We start from the raw sequence: 5,000 nt of genomic DNA on the forward strand, positions 1-5,000 counted from the left end.
GGTCTCCCATCCAAGTACTAACCAGGCCCGACCCTGCTTAGCTTCCGAGATCAGACGAGATCGGGCGTTGCCAGGCTGGTATGGCCGTACCAAATAAGTTGACAACCATAGGCTACTTATCCATATACAGATTTAGCAATTGACAATGCAAGGTAGTCTCTCTCTCTCTCTCTCTCTCTCGTGTCAAAATGAAAACAGCTTCCAGCCCCTTTCATGAAGGACTACTTGTGCATATTGCAAGATTTCAGTTTCTAAGTGAATGAGCAAAAGAGCATACAGCACCTGGTATTCCCAGGCGGTCTCCCATCCAAGTACTAACCAGGCCCGACCCTGCTTAGCTTCCGAGATCAGACGAGATCGGGCGTTGCCAGGCTGGTATGGCCGTACGAAATAAGTTGACAACCATAGGCTACTTATCCATATACAGATTTAGCAATTGACAATGCAAGGTAGTCTCTCTCTCTCTCTCTCTCTCTCTCTCGTGTCAAAATGAAAACAGCTTCCAGCCCCTTTCATGAAGGACTACTTGTGCATATTGCAAGATGTCAGTTTCTAAGTGAATGAGCAAAAGAGCATACAGCACCTGGTATTCCCAGGCGGTCTCCCATCCAAGTACTAACCAGGCCCGACCCTGCTTAGCTTCCGAGATCAGACGAGATTGGGCGTTGCCAGGCTGGTATGGCCGTACGAAATAAGTTGACAACCATAGGCTACTTATCCATATACAGATTTAGCAATTGACAATGCAAGGTAGTCTCTCTCTCTCTCTCTCTCTCGTGTCAAAATGAAAACAGCTTCCAGCCCCTTTCATGAAGGACTACTTGTGCACATTGCAAGATGTCAGTTTCTAAGTGAATGAGCAAAAGAGCATACAGCACCTGGTATTCCCAGGCGGTCTCCCATCCAAGTACTAACCAGGCCCGACCCTGCTTAGCTTCCGAGATCAGACGAGATCGGGCGTTGCCAGGCTGGTATGGCCGTACGAAATAAGTTGACAACCATAGGCTACTTATCCATATACAGATTTAGCAATTGACAATGCAAGGTAGTCTCTCTCTCTCTCTCTCTCTCGTGTCAAAATGAAAACAGCTTCCAGCCCCTTTCATGAAGGACTACTTGTGCATATTGCAAGATTTCAGTTTCTAAGTGAATGAGCAAAAGAGCATACAGCACCTGGTATTCCCAGGCGGTCTCCCACCCAAGTACTAACCAGGCCCGACCCTGCTTAGCTTCCGAGATCAGACGAGATCGGGCGTTGCCAGGCTGGTATGGCCGTACCAAATAAGTTGACAACCATAGGCTACTTATCCATATACAGATTTAGCAATTGACAATGCAAGGTAGTCTCTCTCTCTCTCTCTCTCGTGTCAAAATGAAAACAGCTTCCAGCCCCTTTCATGAAGGACTACTTGTGCACATTGCAAGATTTCAGTTTCTAAGTGAATGAGCAAAAGAGCATACAGCACCTGGTATTCCCAGGCGGTCTCCCATCCAAGTACTAACCAGGCCCGACCCTGCTTAGCTTCCGAGATCAGACGAGATCGGGCGTTGCCAGGCTGGTATGGCCGTACGAAATAAGTTGACAACCATAGGCTACTTATCCATATACAGATTTAGCAATTGACAATGCAAGGTAGTCTCTCTCTCTCTCTCTCTCTCTCGTGTCAAAATGAAAACAGCTTCCAGCCCCTTTCATGAAGGACTACTTGTGCACATTGCAAGATTTCAGTTTCTAAGTGAATGAGCAAAAGAGCATACAGCACCTGGTATTCCCAGGCGGTCTCCCATCCAAGTACTAACCAGGCCCGACCCTGCTTAGCTTCCGAGATCAGACGAGATCGGGCGTTGCCAGGCTGGTATGGCCGTACGAAATAAGTTGACAACCATAGGCTACTTATCCATATACAGATTTAGCAATTGACAATGCAAGGTAGTCTCTCTCTCTCTCTCTCTCTCTCGTGTCAAAATGAAAACAGCTTCCAGCCCCTTTCATGAAGGACTACTTGTGCATATTGTAAGATTTCAGTTTCTAAGTGAATGAGCAAAAGAGCATACAGCACCTGTTATTCCCAGGCGGTCTCCCATCCAAGTACTAACCAGGCCCGACCCTGCTTAGCTTCCAAGATCAGACGAGATCGGGCGTTGCCAGGCTGGTATGGCCGTACGAAATAAGTTGACAACCATAGGCTACTTATCCATATACAGATTTAGCAATTGACAATGCAAGGTAGTCTCTCTCTCTCTCTCATGTCAAAATGAAAACAGCTTCCAGCCCCTTTCATGAAGGACTACTTGTGCATATTGCAAGATGTCAGTTTCTAAGTGAATGAGCAAAAGAGCATACAGCACCTGGTATTCCCAGGCGGTCTCCCATCCAAGTACTAACCAGGCCCGACCCTGCTTAGCTTCCGAGATCAGACGAGATCGGGCGTTGCCAGGCTGGTATGGCCATACGAAATAAGTTGACAACCATAGGCTACTTATCCATATACAGATTTAGCAATTGACAATGCAAGGTAGTCTCTCTCTCTCTCTCTCTCTCTCTCTCTCGTCAAAATGAAAACAGCTTCCAGCCCCTTTCATGAAGGACTACTTGTGCATATTGCAAGATGTCAGTTTCTAAGTGAATGAGCAAAAGAGCATACAGCACCTGGTATTCCCAGGCGGTCTCCCATCCAAGTACTAACCAGGCCCGACCCTTCTTAGCTTCCGAGATCAGGCGTTGCCAGGCTGGTATGGCCGTACGAAATAAGTTGACAACCATAGGCTACTTATCCATATACAGATTTAGCAATTGACAATGCAAGGTGGTCTCTCTCTCTCTCTCTCGTGTCAAAATGAAAACAGCTTCCAGCCCCTTTCATGAAGGACTACTTGTGCATATTGCAAGATTTCAGTTTCTAAGTGAATGAGCAAAAGAGCATACAGCACCTGGTATTCCCAGGCGGTCTCCCACCCAAGTACTAACCAGGCCCGACCCTGCTTAGCTTCCGAGATCAGACGAGATCGGGCGTTGCCAGGCTGGTATGGCCGTACCAAATAAGTTGACAACCATAGGCTACTTATCCATATACAGATTTAGCAATTGACAATGCAAGGTAGTCTCTCTCTCTCTCTCTCTCGTGTCAAAATGAAAACAGCTTCCAGCCCCTTTCATGAAGGACTACTTGTGCACATTGCAAGATTTCAGTTTCTAAGTGAATGAGCAAAAAAGCATACAGCACCTGGTATTCCCAGGCGGTCTCCCATCCAAGTACTAACCAGGCCCGACCCTGCTTAGCTTCCGAGATCAGACGAGATCGGGCGTTGCCAGGCTGGTATGGCCGTACGAAATAAGTTGACAACCATAGGCTACTTATCCATATACAGATTTAGCAATTGACAATGCAAGGTAGTCTCTCTCTCTCTCTCTCTCTCTCGTGTCAAAATGAAAACAGCTTCCAGCCCCTTTCATGAAGGACTACTTGTGCACATTGCAAGATTTCAGTTTCTAAGTGAATGAGCAAAAGAGCATACAGCACCTGGTATTCCCAGGCGGTCTCCCATCCAAGTACTAACCAGGCCCGACCCTGCTTAGCTTCCGAGATCAGACGAGATCGGGCGTTGCCAGGCTGGTATGGCCGTACGAAATAAGTTGACAACCATAGGCTACTTATCCATATACAGATTTAGCAATTGACAATGCAAGGTAGTCTCTCTCTCTCTCTCTCGTGTCAAAATGAAAACAGCTTCCAGCCCCTTTCATGAAGGACTACTTGTGCACATTGCAAGATTTCAGTTTCTAAGTGAATGAGCAAAAGAGCATACAGCACCTGGTATTCCCAGGCGGTCTCCCATCCAAGTACTAACCAGGCCCGACCCTGCTTAGCTTCCGAGATCAGACGAGATCGGGCGTTGCCAGGCTGGTATGGCCGTACGAAATAAGTTGACAACCATAGGCTACTTATCCATATACAGATTTAGCAATTGACAATGCAAGGTAGTCTCTCTCTCTCTCTCTCTCTCTCGTGTCAAAATGAAAACAGCTTCCAGCCCCTTTCATGAAGGACTACTTGTGCATATTGCAAGATTTCAGTTTCTAAGTGAATGAGCAAAAGAGCATACAGCACCTGTTATTCCCAGGCGGTCTCCCATCCAAGTACTAACCAGGCCCGACCCTGCTTAGCTTCCGAGATCAGACGAGATCGGGCGTTGCCAGGCTGGTATGGCCGTACGAAATAAGTTGACAACCATAGGCTACTTATCCATATACAGATTTAGCAATTGACAATGCAAGGTAGTCTCTCTCTCTCTCTCATGTCAAAATGAAAACAGCTTCCAGCCCCTTTCATGAAGGACTACTTGTGCATATTGCAAGATGTCAGTTTCTAAGTGAATGAGCAAAAGAGCATACAGCACCTGGTATTCCCAGGCGGTCTCCCATCCAAGTACTAACCAGGCCCGACCCTGCTTAGCTTCCGAGATCAGACGAGATCGGGCGTTGCCAGGCTGGTATGGCCATACGAAATAAGTTGACAACCATAGGCTACTTATCCATATACAGATTTAGCAATTGACAATGCAAGGTGGTCTCTCTCTCTCTCTCTCGTGTCAAAATGAAAACAGCTTCCAGCCCCTTTCATGAAGGACTACTTGTGCATATTGCAAGATTTCAGTTTCTAAGTGAATGAGCAAAAGAGCATACAGCACCTGGTATTCCCAGGCGGTCTCCCACCCAAGTACTAACCAGGCCCGACCCTGCTTAGCTTCCGAGATCAGACGAGATCGGGCGTTGCCAGGCTGGTATGGCCGTACCAAATAAGTTGACAACCATAGGCTACTTATCCATATACAGATTTAGCAATTGACAATGCAAGGTAGTCTCTCTCTCTCTCTCTCTCGTGTCAAAATGAAAACAGCTTCCAGCCCCTTTCATGAAGGACTACTTGTGCACATTGCAAGATTTCAGTTTCTAAGTGAATGAGCAAAAAAGCATACAGCACCTGGTATTCCCAGGCGGT

At 46.9% G+C, this 5,000-nt stretch overlaps 15 non-coding genes and 3 pseudogenes across 15 annotated transcripts in view; all 18 read right to left on the bottom strand.

Annotated features, from left to right (window-relative positions):
• Positions 1-92, bottom strand: part of LOC146225212 (5S ribosomal RNA) — a 119-nt gene extending 27 nt beyond the window's left edge. Inside the window, exon 1 of the ribosomal RNA XR_014750126.1 lies at positions 1-92. This exon is cut by the window's left edge and continues 27 nt beyond it. This is a non-coding gene — a ribosomal RNA (5S ribosomal RNA).
• Positions 93-270: 178 nt separating this feature from the next.
• LOC146225213 (5S ribosomal RNA) lies at positions 271-389 on the bottom strand. The gene has a single exon (XR_014747858.1). It is a non-coding gene; the product is annotated as a 5S ribosomal RNA (ribosomal RNA).
• A 182-nt stretch (positions 390-571) lies between these two features.
• Positions 572-690, bottom strand: LOC146225214 (5S ribosomal RNA; annotated as a pseudogene).
• A 176-nt stretch (positions 691-866) lies between these two features.
• LOC146225215 (5S ribosomal RNA) lies at positions 867-985 on the bottom strand. The gene has a single exon (XR_014747859.1). It is a non-coding gene; the product is annotated as a 5S ribosomal RNA (ribosomal RNA).
• Positions 986-1,161: 176 nt separating this feature from the next.
• On the bottom strand, positions 1,162-1,280 carry LOC146225216 (5S ribosomal RNA). The gene has a single exon (XR_014750010.1). It is a non-coding gene; the product is annotated as a 5S ribosomal RNA (ribosomal RNA).
• A 174-nt stretch (positions 1,281-1,454) lies between these two features.
• LOC146225217 (5S ribosomal RNA) lies at positions 1,455-1,573 on the bottom strand. Its single transcript, XR_014747860.1, has one exon. It is a non-coding gene; the product is annotated as a 5S ribosomal RNA (ribosomal RNA).
• Positions 1,574-1,751: 178 nt separating this feature from the next.
• On the bottom strand, positions 1,752-1,870 carry LOC146225218 (5S ribosomal RNA). Its single transcript, XR_014747862.1, has one exon. It is a non-coding gene; the product is annotated as a 5S ribosomal RNA (ribosomal RNA).
• Positions 1,871-2,048: 178 nt separating this feature from the next.
• Positions 2,049-2,167, bottom strand: LOC146225219 (5S ribosomal RNA; annotated as a pseudogene).
• Positions 2,168-2,337: 170 nt separating this feature from the next.
• On the bottom strand, positions 2,338-2,456 carry LOC146225220 (5S ribosomal RNA). Its single transcript, XR_014749190.1, has one exon. It is a non-coding gene; the product is annotated as a 5S ribosomal RNA (ribosomal RNA).
• Positions 2,457-2,638: 182 nt separating this feature from the next.
• On the bottom strand, positions 2,639-2,747 carry LOC146225221 (5S ribosomal RNA; annotated as a pseudogene).
• Positions 2,748-2,919: 172 nt separating this feature from the next.
• LOC146225222 (5S ribosomal RNA) lies at positions 2,920-3,038 on the bottom strand. The gene has a single exon (XR_014750011.1). It is a non-coding gene; the product is annotated as a 5S ribosomal RNA (ribosomal RNA).
• Positions 3,039-3,212: 174 nt separating this feature from the next.
• Positions 3,213-3,331, bottom strand: LOC146225223 (5S ribosomal RNA). The gene has a single exon (XR_014747863.1). It is a non-coding gene; the product is annotated as a 5S ribosomal RNA (ribosomal RNA).
• Positions 3,332-3,509: 178 nt separating this feature from the next.
• Positions 3,510-3,628, bottom strand: LOC146225224 (5S ribosomal RNA). The gene has a single exon (XR_014747864.1). It is a non-coding gene; the product is annotated as a 5S ribosomal RNA (ribosomal RNA).
• Positions 3,629-3,800: 172 nt separating this feature from the next.
• On the bottom strand, positions 3,801-3,919 carry LOC146225225 (5S ribosomal RNA). Its single transcript, XR_014747865.1, has one exon. It is a non-coding gene; the product is annotated as a 5S ribosomal RNA (ribosomal RNA).
• A 178-nt stretch (positions 3,920-4,097) lies between these two features.
• On the bottom strand, positions 4,098-4,216 carry LOC146225226 (5S ribosomal RNA). The gene has a single exon (XR_014749762.1). It is a non-coding gene; the product is annotated as a 5S ribosomal RNA (ribosomal RNA).
• Positions 4,217-4,386: 170 nt separating this feature from the next.
• Positions 4,387-4,505, bottom strand: LOC146225227 (5S ribosomal RNA). Its single transcript, XR_014749192.1, has one exon. It is a non-coding gene; the product is annotated as a 5S ribosomal RNA (ribosomal RNA).
• Positions 4,506-4,677: 172 nt separating this feature from the next.
• On the bottom strand, positions 4,678-4,796 carry LOC146225228 (5S ribosomal RNA). Its single transcript, XR_014750012.1, has one exon. It is a non-coding gene; the product is annotated as a 5S ribosomal RNA (ribosomal RNA).
• Positions 4,797-4,970: 174 nt separating this feature from the next.
• Positions 4,971-5,000, bottom strand: part of LOC146225229 (5S ribosomal RNA) — a 119-nt gene continuing 89 nt past the window's right edge. Inside the window, exon 1 of the ribosomal RNA XR_014747866.1 lies at positions 4,971-5,000. This exon is cut by the window's right edge and continues 89 nt beyond it. This is a non-coding gene — a ribosomal RNA (5S ribosomal RNA).

Source organism: Hypomesus nipponensis, chromosome 25, assembly GCF_054491055.1.
Source record: "Hypomesus nipponensis isolate SF chromosome 25, ASM5449105v1, whole genome shotgun sequence".
NCBI lineage: Eukaryota > Metazoa > Chordata > Actinopteri > Osmeriformes > Osmeridae > Hypomesus > Hypomesus nipponensis.